Source organism: Ascaphus truei, chromosome 12, assembly GCF_040206685.1.
Source record: "Ascaphus truei isolate aAscTru1 chromosome 12, aAscTru1.hap1, whole genome shotgun sequence".
NCBI classification, from domain to species: domain Eukaryota; kingdom Metazoa; phylum Chordata; class Amphibia; order Anura; family Ascaphidae; genus Ascaphus; species Ascaphus truei.
This window is the reverse complement of record NC_134494.1, coordinates 33,783,211-33,801,297: the sequence shown is the minus strand read 5'-3', so window position 1 is coordinate 33,801,297 and position 18,087 is coordinate 33,783,211. Positions and strand designations below refer to the sequence as shown.

At 39.5% G+C, this 18,087-nt stretch overlaps 1 long non-coding RNA gene across 1 annotated transcript in view; it reads left to right on the top strand.

The window, feature by feature from the left end:
• LOC142464113 (uncharacterized) overlaps positions 1–7,689 on the top strand; it is a 32,604-nt gene extending 24,915 nt beyond the window's left edge. Inside the window, exon 3 of the long non-coding RNA XR_012787601.1 lies at positions 7,491–7,689. This is a non-coding gene — a long non-coding RNA (uncharacterized LOC142464113). The remainder of the gene's footprint in view (positions 1–7,490) is intronic.
• Positions 7,690–18,087: the final 10,398 nt, after the last annotated feature.

Here is an 18,087-nt window from a genome sequence, read left to right as displayed (position 1 = left end):
CTAAGAAAAAGAAAATAAGGTGATATGATATGTTGGTAAATAAAAATGCAGTGATACATACTGTGCCTCGTTCACCCTCATTCATCACTCACAGTTATCAAACATATTTTTAGATGATAACATATGCTTCCTCATTGATGCCTTATTGTTATAACCCGGAGGGTAATATATGTCGTGCACACCATGCTGTGCACAGTGTGATGCCAAACATAACATGGCGGTACAGGAAATCACAAAGATAAATGACACAGAGACCTGTGTAACAACGTGTCGAAAGGATTTTCCATCACTCAATGAGTCGACATCGACAATGGAAAAACATACAGACACCTGGATTTTGAAGCATGGAAGATAAATAGTAGAGGAATAAGACTGATGTTAATGATTACACTACCATTTTGTCACGTGTCCTCTTCATTGTAAAACTCCTGTGCATCAAGTTTCACATACAGTAGACATAAAAAAACAGGATGTACATTCAACTAAATTACCACCAATGACCCTTTTACGCAAACCATTATTTTGTTGTCCTACAGATGCAGCGGCCGTTATTCGAACAAATCACGGCGCCGTTTCCGTGTGCTCTGCTGTGCTCCACGCGGCATTAACATGACCAGTCGCCCCAGGCACACGTATTTATCGCGGTTGCTTTGTTTGAATTTCATGGATGTGTGCAATTAAATGCAATGAGATGAATGCATTGTAATGGGTACAGTACTGTACTACTGAGCTACTGTGTCAATTTCAGGTTTAAAAGCCAGAACACTAAAATGCAATTTTCTGCAGTCCCCTGCACTCGCGTCTTAAGGTGAAGAGAAAATTGAAGAAATTGCACACCGTAACATGGGTTTTCCAAAGTATACACCGCGTGAAGTGTTTCAATAATGGCCGCTGCATCTGTGTTTTGTATCAACTGGAGAAGTGTCATTTAATTAAAAGATAAGACTTAATTATAATGTTTAACCCTGTCAATAAAAAGATGAGTTGGGTTACAATTTGGGGCTTTTAACATACTATAGGTGTTGCTAATTGCCTAAAATTGGCTAGCACCCATTCTGAGATTAATGAATAAATAAAGGCGTACATGACTACTTGGTTGATATATGATCTATTACCATTTTTGCATAGTCTATATACAATAATACTAACATATGCCAAAGAACCACGTTTCACCACATAAATCATCAATTATTTTCCCTACACTAAAAAAGTCAGTCTTGTTTCAGTAGCTACTGTATGTGAGGATTGTAAATGTGGTAAATAGCAATTAGTTGAGTTTTGCTGGGAGCTACACAAGTGTCACACCAAACAAACTTTTATAATGGATTGTGTGGCATTAAAACACTACATTATCCTATTTGTAAAATCAAAAGACCTGCTGATTACCTCAAACATATGCAGACTAAGATGGAACTGTAACACTGAAGTGAATTATTGTATCACTAGCTAACTTGCTTCAAATCAAAGTTCTGTTTCCACACCATTAATACTAAAAGAGCAACATTTTTTCATTATGAAAAAACAAAATTAGGATCTGCACATTGTAACATATTAATGAGGTCACTTAAAGATGAAGTGTCATTTGTTCTAAGACACTGAGCAAAGTTGTAAATGTATTGTTATGAAGTTGTGACCATCTATATACATCTTTACATCAGACAGTAAGAGAGACATACTGTAGTTTACGGTGAGATAATTAAATATTCCAAGGTCATATAGAACTGTCATTAGCCGCGGCTTGGTTTTAAAAAGTGACATTCGCTACTCAGGGCCGACTTGATGACGGTGCCGTTGGTACCACTGCACCAAGCCCTACGGTTACAGAGTTCCTGTGGTCTTCCCCATGACAATTAAGCAGATTCCCGGGGGTGGGTGGCCTCTGTAACTCTCTTACCTTCTCCATTGGTATTTCCCAGCATCTCCTCCTGCATGGTCCCATCATCATGGCTCCACGATGTCCATTGGCATTATCATGACAACGGGACGTCACGTGATGTCGCATTGCCATGAAAGCATGATGCCTCATGGCACCGTGGCGTCAATGACATTTGACGTAGTGGAGCCATGATGACTTGACTAGGCAGAGGGAGATGCTGTAAACATCCCAGCCAGCCCTGCCTACCGTACCCTTGTTTCAGTATATACAATTCCACCGCAGAAGCATTAGAAAACTCAAAGAGATATAGAGAGGTGTATGCTGCGTATTATCCTTTCAGGATCTGCCATTGCAGCCACTCACATTCGTCACTGGTGCAACCCTGAAAGTCTGACATCTCAGGTTTCATTGCCTCAATCAGCATGGCTAACAATTGAGGCCGTTTTCATTTTGCCTCAAGCAAGAAGGCTGCTAACAGGAAGTGACGTCACAACCACACTGAGGCAACCGTGGCCACCTTGCTTCCTGGCCTAATTTCCTAATGAGCAAGCCAAACTCTGTTTCAGTTGGAATGGCTCTTTAAAAGACTGTCATTCCCACTTACTCCTTGCCTGAGCATGGTAGTCTTATCCTTGTGCTCCTGGACACTGTGTGTTTTCCGCCTCGTTCCCGCTCCCTAGAACCTGTCTGTTCCTGTGTGTTCCTGGTGCTCCCTACTTTGTCTCCTGTTGGAATCCTTGTCTACAGCTTCCGTCTATACTCTCCCACCTCTGTCTCCCAGACACCATGAGCGACGTACGCAAGCGTAACATACCCAAAGACACAGGAAAAAGAATGAATGGGTTGAAAACAAAACAAAAGTCTGTCATTACATGGGTGAATACATTAAAATGGTCTGGATATAACACAAGAAAAATGGCTGTCGTTGGACAAAGACTGTACTTGACTGAATTCCAAGGTGCATTAAAAGACCAAGACGATGACGAAAGTAAGATGAGGGGATGAAATCAGAATTTTTTTGGGAACAACGTGGAGAGGAGAGGCTTGTAATCGCAATAACTGCAAAATAATTGGAGCAGCCATCATTCTGGAGTAAATCGACAAGGGATGATGAAGATGATGATGACGACAACGACAACGACGACGACGATGATGATGATGATGATGATGATGGATAGATATATTGTAAAAGGGGGTTGGGTGACATGGGGGAGAAGGTGGGTGACATGAGTGGGGAAATTAGTTAGTTATTTGGGGGGTGAGATAGGGTGATATATATATATATATATATATATATATATATATATATATATATATTTATATATATATATATATATATATATATATATATATATATATATATATATATATATATATATATATATACACACACACAGACACACACCTGTCTCTGATAATTGATATTGAAAAGATCAGACATTTAGGGGTACTGCGTAATATATATATAGCAATGCTAAATCATAAATCACGGTCTGAAATGTGCCTTAATGGTTTAGAACTGTTTTGTGAATAAGAAGTGAGGTATATTTAAAAATTCAGTCAATTGTTATTTGCCTATTCTGACCTGCTCTAACTGCAAAGGTTATATTCAACATCGTTTTAGAGACCTTTCAATCTGTCTGCTTGTTGCTTGAAGTTTTATAGCGCAGTCTTCCAAAGGCAAAACAACATACCGAACACAGAAATATACAACAATGTTGTACCATAAATTGTGCTGCCGTTTCGGAAGGGAAGCCAGATAGAGAAGAATGTTATTTATTAATCCATAAAGCAGAATTATCTGCAAGAAACACAATTTCTTGAATAACCTAAGGAACTGAAATGTCTGTTAAACCTTTCTGATAACTTTCCCTGAAAAGAGAGCTTTTTTGTGGGTATTAGCTCTAACTAAAAATTAAAGGTCCTTGAAACAAGGTGAATGTAAAAAGTTATTACATTTGCCGTTAATTCTTGTTAATCCAGCCATTTCCCATTCTGAAATTTCTGACAGAACATTTGCTTCATTGTCATGGTTATGTGAACCACAGAAGGCTTTTCATGCTTCAGTTTAATACATTAACATTCCTATAGTTTTGTGTTTCCTCCTCATTACATCTGAAGTCCTATTTCACCTAAGGACATTTTCACTCTGTAGTTCATCAATCTTAGATGTCTTAGACTAGTCAGATAACTCAGTTCAAGCCAGAGACTTCGTCAAGTCTACTGATTCCAAGGTGTTCAGGGACACTGTAACTCCAATGTCATTAAGAATCAAAAGATGGCTGACTATAAAAGACTAATGAAGACCAGAATAACTGTATGTCTATCATCAATGTATCATCTGATTTAAAAATGTACTGTACAGTGTTTTTCAATGCTTAGGTTTTGGGAAGCGAGACATTGGCAGATTACGTGTTGATGGAGATGTCAATCAATGCAATATTCCCAAGTAATGGATACAAATGTCCTTACACTTCATTAATATTAATTAAATGTTCTCTATCACTTGATTTCTAATGCTTAATACAAATAGTTCTTTACACTAGTTATTTTATTATGGAAGTTTGATAGTATTTGAATTGAAAAGCGCAAGTAAAAGTATTGGTAAACTAACGAGTGAGATATGTTGGGGGGCTGTGATGCCGATGTAGAGAGATGAATTCAAAGTTCAAATTGGACTCTATATCAAATGGAACCCCTTTCAAACACTGTGCAAGTTCTGCTTTTCAGTCTCAGTTGCTGGTATTGTAACAGTGTCTAATTTGAAAGCATGCAGTTAAACCCTGCATCATAGGTTGTGTTCAGAATGGGGGCTCATGGGATAATCTTCATATTTTTGATTGCAGTAATTTTCACTTGGCCATTATTGATATGAGCTCACTATGATATATCCACTGAAACGTTGTGTTTTTCTACATTTTCAGAGGACCCTGTTGAATAAAGCTCATGCGCTGTGTATGACCATTTCTTACCCAGACCTGACAATGCTTTATAAGCACTTATGTTTTGTTGAATGATCCAGAAAAACATGTAAAGTTCACAAGAAATTATTATAATTGAAACCAGCAAATGAATCCTAAAATAGATAAGATGTTGCACAGTTTTTTTTTTAATGTTAAAACATCAAATGTTTTGTATTTTCATTCTGTAGGAGTTGAAAAGTACTGCAAATAATCCAACAAAACCATCATTATTCTCAGTGATGTTCATAGATTAATAGATTGTCTCAAATTGTTTTATCCAATTAGTTATAGTTAACTTCTCAAAGATTTCAATTATATTTGCAATTGCAGGTTCTTTTTTACATTATTTGTATGAAGGCAGTTAAATATTCTGACTCATCTATTTGCCTTTGAAAGCATAATTTTCTACTTACAGTACTTAATTTTTTATTATTTACAAACTACTCTAGGTAATATCATATGGAATAATTGGGATGGCCTTATTTTCTATAGTACTAAATGATTATGGTGATGAATTGAATAGTATTGGAATATCATTCTGATTCACTTTTTATGGAGGAAACTGTGGTATGCAACATGATATACTTCAAGGACTATATATATATATAAAACACCTCTTCCCCCCTTAACTCCCCCCCCCCCCTGGCTGTTACAGGTGTATTTTGGTGCTCTATGGGCTCACCTATTGTCTGTCCGGAAGCCTGAGTTTCCGCATTGGTACTGTATGGGGAAAGGTAAGGGAACGTCGTCTGGTGCAGCTCCTCCATCCTGTAGGGATCAGTGAGTGACCCCACAGGAACCCCTTTCCAGTAAGTTAGACGGGAGGCATTGAACAGTGTTCCATTTATAGGTAGGCCAGCAGATTCCATCTCCCATGCAAGAGAAGTACTTTGTCACACCCTACAGATTAACACATTCCCTCGCATCTGACGGTCGCTTTGTCCCTGACTAGGCCCCAAAAAAGGCTTGAGGCCCTTGGAGCTAGTCGTCACCCGCTCACCCCCTGATGGGGTGAGGTAGAACAACCTCGCTCACTATGGAGCAGGCTACATCCTGGAATCTCACTATAATTTGGGATGGAAGCATCATATACCTGGGGGGAGGGGTAGTGACTCTGCCCCAAAACTGGGCAGGTCTGGAGGCAGAACAGGCATCACCCCACAGTGCTGACACCTATAACCACACCCCCAGGCATGATGCTTTCAATGGCCACTAGCCTGCACTTGGCTATGGCTAAACTCGGATACAATCAGTAGTGTGCTGCGGGACTCTCATGCTGGCTCACGAGGAAAGATTTAACCTAACACTGCCTGCACTTACCAGGACTTATGTGCCAGTGCCGGGAAACCCATAGCCAGTGGCACTAGGCTACATATGCACACTGGTAGAAGGAATGTTGCTGCAGTTTGTAGTAGCTTCTCCCCATTCCTTCTGGTCAGATATTTAATGCCAGTGCATCAGTGAATACTTTCCCCTTCGTATTCTTACACAGTGAGCTAGTGATTAGCACAGGAAAGGAGAGGCCCAGTATTTACAAGCACTTTGTTATTAAGCAACTGAGGGGGGCAGTGAGAAGCAATAATTCACTGCAGCAACATCCCTGCTCCATTTGCACTGGGGCGCGAGGGGGTTGCTGGGTACCGGCCAGCGGTTGAGGGTAACAGGCGTAGACCCCGAGGGCTGAATGTTCGCCACCAATGGTTCAAAGCCTTTATTTCCGGGGAGCTGTCATTCTATTAACTGGTCATCATGTATTATAAACACAGTGATCTGCATTACCTGTCTGTTGTTGGAGCTACTGTAGAAGCCCTGATCACTGAAGGAGACAAAATCATAGTGGTTATGGCTGGGCAACATACACAATGGTAATGACTTGGCCTGTGAAGTGATTGAACATCTGTGGACCAAGGACTTGTTTACCATAACACATGCAACGGATTTAATATCAATATGTCCCATGCAGACGTACAATTGTTTCTCATTTTTTCTTACGTACATAATGTTTTCTATAATCATGAACACACTCTTTATCTGTATTTTTCCGTATCACAATCTGTCTTTGTAGTGATAGGATATCTTTTGGGTTTTGCTAATTAAGACAGTCCCTCAGGCACAAACTCAAACAAAGTATTAATCAAGCAATGCCTGCTGGAAGCATACTGGCATTCATAGGCAAAGATTGTGAATCAAATGCTTATGGGCTTTTTAGAACTTTTTAAATACAGTTTTAAGTGGGCAAAATGTTTGCTTTCAATGCTACGCAAGGATATCTTGAAATAATATATCATTCCTGCATACCGCATTTATTGGGGAGGCGCAATGCAATAATTAGAGATATTTGCTTGAATTCAAATGTGTATGAGCCCAACAAAGAAAAAGAGCAGGATTGGTGAGATTGTGTAAAGTAATTTGATTGGATACTAGAAAAACTAAACTGTAGATCTGTAAATTAGAAAAAATAACAACTTTTTATACAGTATATCCTTCCAATTGTTCTGTAGCCTCCACCCTCATCAATCTCCACCTCCTGCATGCCATCGGTAATACTTTAGTACCATATCGTACATTTCGGAGCATTTCCTAGTAGCAGAAGCAAACGTACAGTATATTTCTGAATCACTGACATTTATTTTCTACTATAACTTCTCTAGATATCTCACTTGCTGAAGGAGCGCCAGACTGTACTGTCACAGAATGAACCTGGGGTGGGGGGGAATGCGGACCCCAACCATACAGAAGAAATTGTCTCCTGCTGTGGTGTATGTTCAATCTCTTGTTACAAAGCGATAATAATCGGAGAAGATTGTTGCAGACTTAAAGCGCATTCATTAGATTTATTTTAACATTTGCTTCAGTGAAAACTTTTACAGTCTGCAAAAAATCTAGAAAGATACAGTATGAGTGACGTATCAGAAGAAGATTCTAACTAAAGTTTGTGAATTGAGCTTGTAGATAACTGGCGTACAGTATGCAGAGCGTAGTCATTTCTTTCATGCGTAGTATACAAAATATCTTGAAATGATTCGAAGCTACCTTAAAAGAACATTTCAAATGTATTAAATCCTTCTTTAATCATTGCATTTTTGTTTAATCATTGACACATTTATTAAGTTTGTACATAGCAAGTAAAGCTGAGACCTGAAAAAGGCATGTATAGTAGAAGGGTCCCTATCTCACCCTTTCACTCCCTCAAATCGTTGTGCAGATAAGTGGACGTGGCCACATCACGTGGCATGCTGTACAGTAAAGCTCCAGTTGGGATTTTTTAACAATGGATTCATACGTCGTTGGGTTTTAAAATGTTCCTATGCCAGATTAATCCATCATACTTTTTTCTTACAAAAGAGTATATACTGCTCACTAAGGTTGATATAGTGTATTGTGTACATATGAGTCTCACCCACAAATGCCTGGAGTGGCATTGGGTGCATCAGATGTGCTAAATAGAAATATTTTTCCAAAATTAGAGAGAAGGGTGTATTACCACCCTATCTCTAGCTATAAGCACATTGATAGGTGCACTCTGGGGCAGTTAAAACTTAACATTTAATAAACTTGTGATACGTTTTTCTTGCACTCAATGACGGATTAGAAATAAACACAATGCGTGGAATGGATTTCTGTTAATCCCAACGGGGAGGGCCATTTTAAAGCCGTTCAACCGAGTAGGGAGATTTTAGTTAATCCGCACTAATTGAAGTTGTAACTATCTGTCTGCGGATTTTTCCCGGGGGGGGAACAGATTTTGAAGCAAATGCCCGGGAAATTCCTGGGAACGGATTTACGCTGGTTTTTCCATCACTACCCAAAACCTTGTGTAGAAGAATCAAGCAGAACTGCGGTGCTGAATCAATTAAATGTTCTGCGGACCTAAATAGATGGGAGTTTTCCAGGGTCAGTACGGCTAATAGAACTGTATGCTGCATACCCAAATCCAATTCTGAAAAAGAGACTAACTAGAAATATCATGATTAATATAAAGGTGTTGTAGCCCATGCCCCCCTCCCCCCCAGACACAGATCATGCCTCTAAGGTGTATTGAGGGCTGGCTACATGTGTATGTTGGTGCATACCTGCTTGTAACAGGAGGGCCTGAGTCTCCCGCGTTGGTGTGGGGGATAACAGGGCCCGGCTTCTGAGGTATATGCCTCAATTCTTTAGTGGTTGTGGTGCAGCGCCTCCATCTCCATAAGTCCCAGGGATGTGGGATAGGACCCTTACAGAGAAAACCCTGGTCCCAGGGCGAATGATCCGTCTCTCACACAGTATCTTTGTGTAAAACAGCAATGTCTTTATTGTCTCTTAGCTCATACACAGCAGCAGTTCATTAGCAGCAGTACTTCCACATATGAACAAGGTCTCTTCCTCCCTCCTTATCCTCCAGACTGTATCCCGGCAGGATGGTCTTGATGGGGCCTCAATACCCCTGCCTCCACCCCCAGGGTAGGCCCTATGGGTGAGGCTAGATATTCCCCCTCACCCCCTGCAGGGTGAGGGGCATTGGTCCACTTGTAGCTGTATCAGCTCTACTAAGATGGGGCTCTGAGCATCTCTTCCATGCACCGTTCTCACTCTACATGTGGTCTCTCAATTCAGCTATTTAGCTCTGCTGGGTCCTACTCCACTTCAGACCAGCATGTCACTCCTCAGCTCCCAGGACATAACTCCACAGACTCCCTCCAGACTCTCCACAGACTGACAAGCTGAACACTCAGCTTTCACAGGATCATCTCTCTCTCTCTCTGCTCCAACAGCACTCTCAGGCTGACGGTTCTCTCACTGCACAGAACAGACACACTGCTCTCCAGATTCTGACTGTCCAGCCAGACACTCCAACTCCACAGGCAGAACTCTCACTGAACTCCTCAGACTCAACACCTTCCAGAACTGAACTCACACACACACAGGACAGCCCACTAAATAGATACAGCCCTGCCCTTTATGATGTCAGCAGGACCCTCCCCTGTGTCTATGCCTTCCACACAGTCAGGGGCCTACCTCTATCACTCAAAGCAGGGTTTGGTGATGGGGGGAAACCCATGGTTACTACTGGCGCCTGCCCTTACCAAGGCTTACTCCAGTAGGAGAAGGATAAGTAGCCCGCTCTTTCTTAGGGGCTACGTGTCGAGAGTGAGAAGTTTGACAGCGGTACAAAATGGAAACAATGTTGTGGATTAAAAATAATTGACTATGATTCAAAGTAGACTTGGGGGGGGGGGGTTGACTCCTTTTAATGCTTTACAGAAATACAGTTAAAAGTAATTGTGTGTTCCCCTTTTCTGCATTGTAGGGGTTAACTGTAAATATAAAATTGACTCTGCCATTAACAGATTTTTCTTATGCAACAATCCTATAAATAGTAGGAAGTAAGCTTAACTGTGAGGTCTCCTTTACCAGCTATTACTCTGACATTGCCATTACTGATTGGCTCCTTGCTGGCGTCTACTCAAGATGGGAAAAAAAATCAAGAAAGAAGCGCACAGGGGAGAAATAATAGTCTAAAAGTCATCTTTATGTAAAAAATAGTAGCAAAAGACTGACATCTAGAATTACATGTTTGCCCATGGATGGACACATCGGTATACACTCGTGGCAGTCAGTAATAATCACAGGACAGGACACAGGATGATGGTAACAGGGGAAAACTTCCACAGGTTCCCCACCCCAAGCAGTCCCGATCCAGATCGAGCACACAGACTTGGATGCCAACAGTGTAACGTCACAACGTGTCTCTGACGCCAACTACAACGCGTTTTGCGGAAATTACGCTGTATCAGGGGGTGTTGTCAATGTGCTTACTAGAGGCTATATAAATACTCAAATACAGTAGGCCACACATTTTACAAAAAGTAAACCTTATATGCAGACGCATGTAAACATATAATCTATCTAGAGCCGGACTCCTTGGGGTGTGTAACCTGTGGAAGTTTTCCTCCTTTACCATAATGCTGTGTCCCGGATTATTACAGCCTCTGCCTACGAGTGTATACCAATGTGTCCATCCACGCGCATACATGTAATTCTACATGCAAGTCTTTTATTACTAATTTTTATATAAAGTTTACTTTTATTCTTCTACATTGCCCCTTTGCGCTCCTTTCTTATTTTGTTCTCTGTCCAAGTTTTCCCCGGTGATCTCTGGAGGATATGGAGCAGCAAGCAGGGGAAAACACTTACTATTGAAGGATACCGTTTGCCTATACAGTAAATCAACGCAGGTTGAACTACAGTATTTGTTGCAGACAAGAAGACCAAATATGAATAGTTTAATAGCTGAGGCCCCCTCAGTGCAGGTACAAAAAACAATGAAAGAAAAGCATTGGGGGGGGGGGGGGGGGGTTGCATAAATGCGAGACTGTGGTGAATGAATTCCAATTTACATCTGAATCCAATGTAGAATTCAAAGCAAAAGATACATCTCTCATCATGTTTGGTAGATGGGGGAAGGCTGACTTTTGAACTGTTACGACATTCTTTTTCTGTAAAGATCCCATGTCTTTGTGTGGCCTCCCCCCAACCTGTAAAAAAGGCAATTAATACAGAATTGTTACAGCAGAAAAGTGATCAAAGAGTAAGGACAAATAATGGTTTATGTATCTAAGTATGATCCTCTGAATTAGGTCCAAAATATGTTAGTACTGCAAACTGCATGTCAAAACCATGAATTATTCAAGAGTGTTTTTCAGCCAATAAAAATAAACAATTTTTTTCTAGCTTGGCATAAATAACTCTGCCTAAAATAAATTTATTAAACTGATATATGGAAATTAATGTCAGGAGGGCTCTTTGATTAAATGGGCTGCTTATATTCCCACCTTTTTTTAAACTACAGAACCCTCTTCCTCATTGGCTTGACATTTATGTGATTTTAGAATTAAATTATGCAATCCATGCTTCAGTGCCATTTCAGAGACGTTGTCCTCAAAATTGGAAGCCATATTCTATGGTCCATCCAATATTGTACGAGGTTAGATAGTGGCCCATCAATAAACATCTTATCCATTATCTGGTGTGGGTGACACCCTGTTACTTGTTAGTTAAAGTATGTAACTGCATGTATGTTTTAAGATTCGAAATATTTTGTTCTAATCATTATTCCACAAACTGGAATTCAGTCATATATATATATATATATATATATATATATATATATATATATATATATATATATATATATATACTGTAGGCCACTATGTATCAAATTCAGCCCTTTTCTGCTGACTTAATTTAAGTTAACATTACAGACCATACCCTTGTCTAAATCACACCCAAGATGACACTGTGTGCAGGAGGAACACACACACACCATCATTAAATACTATCTGCATTCTAGTTAGTTCCAGTGTCTCGTGAAAACATGTAAATTTACGCTACATGTTTACATTAAATGAACATTTATTGCATTTCTGCCCTACTGCTTGTATCATTAAAATGTACATTTCTTGATAAGGCTGCTGCTTTAAATTCATTTATTTAGCGAGTAGGAAATGGCATTACTTGGAATTTCAAATATATGATTAACATATTTGTTTAGATTGTTATGCATTGTTAAAGCTCCTGCAACTCTTCTTTTCATATTGACGAGCATTAAATAACTACCTTCCTTTGTAAATAGTAGGACATCACACAGTCAGTTTTAAGTTTAACCTTTCTAGTGTTAGAATAGTCGAGGCAGATATAATTATGAAGCGAGATCTATGAAAAGTATTTCACTTACTGTATGTGCTTAAAGCCATTGATTTTTTAATAGTGTACTGTATTGTATTAATTTCTACATTTAAATCAGAAAATATGTTTCTTTAATGTACGATTTCAGCGCACTGAAATATAATTGTACATATCTCCCCCAGTTCAGCATTATGCAAAAGATTACACTCAATTGAAGCATGTCTTTTTCAACGACTACAATATGTAACTATAATAAGACTGAAGTGGAGCCAGGGATGGCCTTTGTGTCTGCTCCAATTTCCCAGGAGGAGATAATAGCAAAGAATAACTGCCTTATACTGTAGTGTTGGCTGCATGAAATCTCATGTTCAGGGTGGGCCAGTGCAACAGAGACACATGGTACAAGAGAGGTTGCCTTATTTATGTAGCCTCCCCTGGGGGACTATTACTGGTGTAAGGGGTTACTGGTCTTAACAGGTTAAATGTGTTTGCTCACACAAAGTAGTGCCTCTCTCCCCTCATTTGGTATATAGTGACATGGCAGAAAAGAAGCCACACCCACTTTGTCTGGTGACCTGTGACATTACAATCGGGATATATATATATATATATATAAATATATATATATATAGCCAGTCTGAATGTTCTAGGACTAGGTTCCCGGGAGTGAGAGTTGGAAGAGCCTCACTATTAATAATGTAAATATGTTCCCGTGTATAGATATGTGTACTAAGATGGATTTATCTCAGTTTGTGGTTTTATAGTTAGGGAAAGTGCCCTACAAAGATAGTGTAAGTAGCAATGGCAATAAATACATTTGGCAGTGATGCACACAACACATTTGCTAAACAGTACACAGAAGAACAAGCAGAGCTGCTTCTATTATGGTTACTCTTACTGACTGGGTATTTTAATACTCCCATGAACCCTTATTTTCTCCACCCATTCAGATCTTCAGGGCTATAGATAATAAATCTCATCAGGGTTTGTTTATCAATGTTCCCAGATGCAAAACTACCTATCATTACTGCAGAGTACTACCACCAACACTGATCTCAAATTCTTTGCACTCGCATGTCAGTTGCGGTAACTGCATCCAACCTGCAAAACATAAATAATTGCTGGGGATTTAGACTTGGCTTCTTGTGGTCATGGGATGTCTAAATCTTGCGACATCTGTAACTGTGATTAGAGTTAAGTGTGACTAAACGTACAGAGCATTATCAATGGCTATTAATAAAGCTCCTGTTTGTACTATACAAGTTCCAGGCGCCCTACATCAGGTACAGTATGTGTGCTTTGCAGCATGCAGGCGGTTAAACTCCTCTGGAAAGGCTAGCTACAGGTGCAGCTAATTAAGGCAGACTGAAATCCTGACTGCAAAGGGGTTTAAAAGGAAATCAGTTTGATGCCAGAATTGAGAGACTTTCCCCAACCAGGAAGGATGCTGGTAGGTATGGTTCCCCAGGCTTTTTGGATGCAGGGCCTGCTGGGTCTGCATGGGACCCACACCCAGGAAACTTCACACACTGCTGAAGGAGCAGGGCTCTTCAGTCTGAAAGTCTCACAGTTCCAGAGGGATTTCCTGGATCCTCCTGGGATGATTTCCCAACACCACAGCCAATGACAATTTATTCTTTATACAGTACTCTACAGTTTACAGTATTTGGACTTGAACTGGCCTAGATAGCCAGCAAGTTAGAATCTAGTTAGCTTCCCTACTATGGAGTAGGCTATTACTTCATGATTTGGTTTTGCCTTAAAGGGACATTATGCCTACGATATAATGTTTGGATGTGGGAAAATAAACCACTGAACGGTTTGTTAAAGCCTCAACTACACTGCGTAGACTCTTTCTGACCCTACCACGAGGCAGTCCTGCCACATAGCTTACAGCATAACAGTCTAACCGCATAACAAAGGTAAGGATGGGAGGGAACTTTCCTGGCAAGGCACGGACTGACTTTCCACTACTGCACAGAATTTAAATAACTTTCCCCCCAGCCCCTCCCCCCTTATCCACCTGACATGGAGAGGGTAGAAGGAGAGAGAGGTGGGAATTTCACCCCATCACAAGGGAAACACAGGGATGGGGAGTCTAGCCCATTCGTCATGGGCCCTGTTGTCCATGAACGAAGTAGCTACAGTAGCTACAAGTTTTACAAAATAACAAGAAATTGCTGTCCCAGCCAATAGGGAGTAAGCGTGACGGACCATGGCCACGCCCCTGGCAGTGTGAACATGGCAATAAATTGGTTTAAATATTCCTTAGGTAGAGGTGAACATGTAGCAGACTCACTGCAGCTGACAGCATAATTCCCGTGATTTCATCTAAGTGTGAGCAGGTTACTTTATAGCTTGGATTTATTGCCTTTTACTGACTATTTGGCCAGTAGCCTTGTCTTGGATCTAAACTGCATTTCTGGTAGCCTGACTTTGTTTGGGCGTACTCCCTTAGTCAGCTTGCTGTTTGCATCTGTTCCTCTTTTTGGAGGTTAGGATTAAGGGAGAGGGAACTACCTGTGGTCTTGCAGATCATAGGGAATGGGCCAGAAGAACAGGGTTATCCCCAAAATATTGCCCCCCTCTACTTACCTTTCAATTTTTGCACTCTCTAGTTTTTTTTGCCTTTTATTCCCCCCACCCCCCTTTTCCACTTCCCCTCCTCCCTAATTTTTGGTTTCCCTCCCCTTGTTTTCCCCATTCTTTATTCTCCGAGGTACCCTTCCCCTTAGGTGTCTTTTTACACCTGGAGTAATCATTACCCCCCCTTTATTACTCCCACATCCACCATTTGGTTTATTCTCATGTTTTGATATACTTTCATATTACATTTCTATATTGGCAGATCACTTGATTATTTCATTTTAGAGTGCTGGGAACTACTGTTTTCTTAGTTATTTTTGGGAGGGTTGAGGCCCCCCCATCCCCGTTCCCTTTGTGCCACTTATACTCATTCTAGTTTCCTAGGTTCACATTGTGTGCTGTCTACTCCTTATATCCTTTTAAACCTCATTTTATTCCACCACCTTGTTCTGCCTAGTGAATTGATCCCGAATGGAAAAATTGTTAAAAGTGCTGGTGTCCCATAACACGCTCTTTCTGCCATTCAACCAGGTCCTACAAATATCAGAACTTGATGTATTGAATTTCCTGATTAAAACATGCAGTGTTAGGACTATTTATACCGGACTATATTTTCTAGACATCAGATAAAGGTGCTTTATTTTGATGGTTTACAACATTGATGTATAGGACAATAAAAGAAAAGACACTTTTTTTTTGCAGATAATACAACAATTTTTAAGTTACCGCAGCTCCATGTATCGGGGGCCAATAATGAATTTAAACATTTTTTTTTCTCACATTGTAATTTAAAAAAATTAAAACAGCATTTGAATATTACACATGGTTGTTCTGATATATTCATTGGCATTTTTACACAATATTAGATGTTTTTGGCAGGGTAAAATTATGTCTTTAAATAAAAACAGATAGAACACAATTGTAACGTTTTTTTTTTTCTTATTTATGTAGCTATAACTTAACAAAAAAGAGTAATGTGAAGGAGGAGATATTTTTTTTACATCGAGATTTCAGTTTTGTGTCTGTTGCTAAGAAATCTATTATCCTGATATACAATCTCTCAAATAAGGGGCGTTGGTTCTCAAATATAGCCATAGTTATGTCATTCAGTATAGAAATAACAGGAAACAGACCAGAATTCAATTGTATTAGAAAATATACAAAAAGATAAGCAAAAACACAGAAGTCTTACATGAACACAATATCTGTGTCTGTTCAACCATTCAGGATGCGCGTGGCCAGGAAATGCATTTGCTCTTCATCTTTATGGATTAAACTCTACGATGAAGTAGAATAGAAGAAAAGAGCAGCAGCGCCTGGGAAAAGCAAGGAAGGGATGTGTGAGTCGGGGCTTGACATTTCTTTGAGTGTAATGATACATTCTGATACAGAAGCTCTGAGATAGGAGGCAAACATGTACAAAGGGCAAGCATTGGAACTCAAAGTTTATACTTGGGAATACATTTGCTATCTGGAAGATCCATATCACAGAGTGGCCGTAGAAATGGGTGAATCTATTGCAATTCGTTTTGTGGGCTTCTTTTTTTGTATTTCAGGGGGAAAAAATGGAAAAACTCGAAAACCTGGTGCAAATCTTGTTTTCATTTATTGGCTTGCAAACATGCAAACTTGTGCCCGTTAGCAAAACATTTTACAAGCAAATTAGCACAATTCAGCAAATTTAAAATTTTTCGACTATTAAAATTGAAATTAAAAACCTAGTGATGATTTTTTTATGATCTCTGACAAATACACAATTTTTTGGAAATAAAAATTACATTTGCAATGAACTTTAATTTTGGCAAACATTCTCCCATCTCTATTGGCATGTCAGCATTAGTAAAAATGCCATGTATGGGACTCACATGACTATTCGGCCTTTTAACCCCCATTGCGGCCAGGAGGGCCTATAACTCATTACAGTGAAGAGGTTAAAGGAGCAATTTGAAATAACACACTCACAGCCTGGCTGACTTTCCATTGTGATTTCCACTTCTTTTTGGAGGACTGAATACAATGTTTGATTGTTTCTCTCCATAGTAATGGATTTTCTTTCTATTGAGTTTAACAATTTATAAGTCGAAAACAAACAATATGGCACGGCTGCTTGAAATAATGGGTATCCAGTGCTATTGACTATCATTGTTTCGTTTTCTCTTGTGTGTGATAGGATCGACCTTGATGTGGTTGCATGTCTTGGCCAAAAGATTGAACAAAGTGGCACATACTTATGAGAATAATTAACATATAGAAATTAATTCAATGGTTTGTCATACTGGGTGCATTGAGACTTCTTTGTTTACTGTATATTTAAGGTCACTGAAAATAGTCCTTTAAATCATTCAATATTGAGACAGGTATCTTTGTTCCAATTTTTTATTCTTCATAGACAGAAAGCATATTACAGGCATACAGGGTCAGAGAGGAGAACTACCCATTTGATGATAGTTCTAATCTCTATATCTCCAGGCAAAAATCTTTATACACTTCCACTCCCTGCTAGCTAAGTTACATGTGGCAGTAACTCAATTTTCTCACTTCTTGCCAAACTGTACTACTTCTTGCCAAACCTCATAGTTACTAATAAGCAATTAATACAGAAAATATGTTTACTTCTATAACAGATACCTATTAGAAGTCTGTGAATATCCTGTCTTCTACCGTATGTGCTTTTATTCTATTTTAATTGTCATACTTGAAAATAGAATATCCTGTTTGGTATGCAAAGGTTTGGATTACGTTTTAATTGGCATATTGTACTGCATCAGCAAAATTCCCCAAATCCTATTTTAGGATGCCAAATTATATGTCTACAAAACAAAATGGAACCTATCAATAAAAGATCAATCTGAATCTTTTCAACAGTCCCTTTACCAGTAGTTCTCCAATTGGCACAATTAAATATACTGTATAAATATAAAATACTGTGAGTCTGGGTTTTGAGCTCGCTAAGATTGTGTATGTCTAATTGAAATAATATGACCAACTGCATAG